We start from the raw sequence: 2,696 nt of genomic DNA, 5'->3' as shown, positions 1-2,696 counted from the left end.
CATACAGTTTTTTAAATTATTCATTTTAAACTATTTTACAATTTCAGGTTTTTTAAATCAAATTATATTATTTACAATGTTGTAAAACATGGTGATTCAATTTTTGTAGATTATACTCTATTTAAAGTTATTACAAAATATTGGCTATATTCTCTCTGCTGTATTTCATTTACTTTTTACCTAGTAGTTTATACCTCTTAATCCTTTTCTCCATCTTGCCCCTTCCCCACCCCTCTTCTCACTAGTAACCACTAGTTTTTCTTTACAAATCTGTTTTGTTATATTCATTTGTTTGTGTTATTTTTTAGATTACACATACAGTGATTTCAGTTTTGATTTATTGTTTGATCTAAAAATTTTTTAAATTGAGTTAATGGTTAACCAGAAGAGTGGAATTTAACAATGACCCAATGTTAGTCAGGAGAGAGGTCACCCAGGGTTGATGTGAAAGGTGTCTTGCTTAAGCAGGGGCCTTAGCTGATTCTTGAAGAATAAGTAGGGCTGGGAGAAAAAGTCTGTAGTGATTACAGCAACTTTGAGGGTTATCATTTAGGGGTTATAAAATTGTAAGAGTCCCAAAGTACAAAACAGCAGAGTTTCTTAAGACATCCCCAGGCATTATCTTTATACCCTCGATTAGATGCTACAGTGCCCACTTCACCTGAAGAGCAGCAACCTCTCAGACGTGGCCTTACTTTGTTGGCCAAAGGTCCCCACCTACTGCTGCGTGGCAGGAACATTTCTTAACATAATCTAGAGGTCTTCTTAGAAGAGCCATAAATGAAAGTGTAGTCAAGGTTGGGCTATCAGCCCGGTGAAGTTAAGTCTATTCATTAACGTACTTGCACAGCCTAGTCACTCAGGGAACACAGGGTGAACTGAGGAGAATGGTAAGAGACTGGGACTCACCTGGTTGGAGGAAGCCTGATGGAGGCCAAGAGAGAGCTCCGAGACGGGCAGCCTGACTGGCCCTTCCCTGTCAAGGTCACAGCAGCACCAAACCAATCAAAATTGATTGGAATTCTTAGGGAAGAGTCAAAGACATCTTGGAGGAGCGTTAGTCACTCAGTTGTGTCCAACTCTTTATGACCCCATGGACTGTAACCCTGCAGGCTCCTCTGTCCATGGAGTTTTTGAGGCAAGCATACTGAGTGTGTGGCCATTTCCTTGTCCAGGGGATCTTCCCGACCCAGGGATCTAAGCTGTGTCTCCTGAATTGGCAGACCGATTCTTCACCGTGAAGCCATGGGAAGCCCTACTTCAATTTAAAAAACAAACAAACAAAAAAGAAGTCCCTCCCTCCTCCAACTTCCCTGGTGGCTTAGACAGTAAAGAAACTGCTTACAATGCAGGAGACCGGGGTTCAGTCCCTGGGTCAGTGGTTGCAAAGTGTTCTGGCCTAGGAAATCCCATGGACAGATGAGCCTGGGGAACTACAGTCCAGGGGGCTGCAAAAGAGTCCATTCTCTCACAAAAGACTCAGACATGACTTAGTGATTAAATGGCAACAACATAGTTGATTTTGTGTTAATTTTGGGGTAGAGCAAAGTGATTCAGATTCTTTGATTCATGATTCTTTTCAGATTCTTTTCCATTAGAGTTTATTTCAAGATATTGAATATATAATAGTGCCCTGTGCTATACAGTAAGTTCTTGTTGTTTATCTCTTTTATATACAGTAATGTGTATATAGATGGGGAAACAGTGGAAACAGAGTCAGACTTTATTTTGGGGGGCTCCAAAATCACTGCAGATGGTGACTGCAGCCATGAAATTAAAAGATGCTTACTCCTTGGAAGGAAAGTTATGACCAACCTAGATAGCATATTCAAAAGCAGAGACACTACTTTGCCAACAAAGGTCCGTCTAGTTAAGGCTATGGTTTTTCCAGTGGTCATGTATGGATGTGAGAGTTGGACTGTGAAGAAAGCTGAGTGTTGAAGAATTGATGCTTTTGAACTGTGGTGTTGGAGAAGACTCTTGAGAGTCCCTTGGACTGCAAGGAGATCCAACCAGTCCATTCTAAAGGAGATCAGTCTTGGGTGTTCATTGGAAGGACTGATGCTAAAGCTGAAACTCCAATACTCTGGCTACCTCATGCGAAGAGTTGACTCATTAGAAAAGACTCTGATGCTGGGAGGGATTGGGGGCAAGAGAAGAAGGGGACGACAGAGGATGAGATGGTTTGATGGTATTGAGCGACTAAACTAAACTGAACTGAATGTGTATCTGCTAATTCCTAATTTATTCCTCCCCACTTTGGTAACCAGAAGTTTGTCTTTTCTGTGTCAGTGAATCTGATTCTGTTTTATAAATAAGTTCGCTTACATCATTTTTTTCAGATTCTACATATGATTGATATTTTTCTCTCTCTGTCTGATTTACTTCACTTAATATGACAATCTCTAAGTCCATCCATGTTGCTCTAGATGGCAATATTTCATTCTTTTTAATGGCTGAGTTATATTCCATTGTGTGTGTGTGTGTGTGTGTGTGTGTATCAGTTCAGTTCAGTCGCTTAGTCATGTCTGACTCTTTGCGACCCCATGAATTTGAGCACACCAGGCCTCCCTGTCCATCACCAGCTCCCGGAGGTCACTCAAACTCATGTTCATAGAGTCAGTGATGCCATCCAGCCATCTCATCCTCTGTCATTCCCTTCTCCTCCTGCCCCCAATCCCTCCCAGCATCAGGGT

Source organism: Ovis canadensis, chromosome 1, assembly GCF_042477335.2.
Source record: "Ovis canadensis isolate MfBH-ARS-UI-01 breed Bighorn chromosome 1, ARS-UI_OviCan_v2, whole genome shotgun sequence".
In the NCBI taxonomy this organism is placed as follows: domain Eukaryota; kingdom Metazoa; phylum Chordata; class Mammalia; order Artiodactyla; family Bovidae; genus Ovis; species Ovis canadensis.
Note: the sequence above shows the minus strand (reverse complement) of the source record.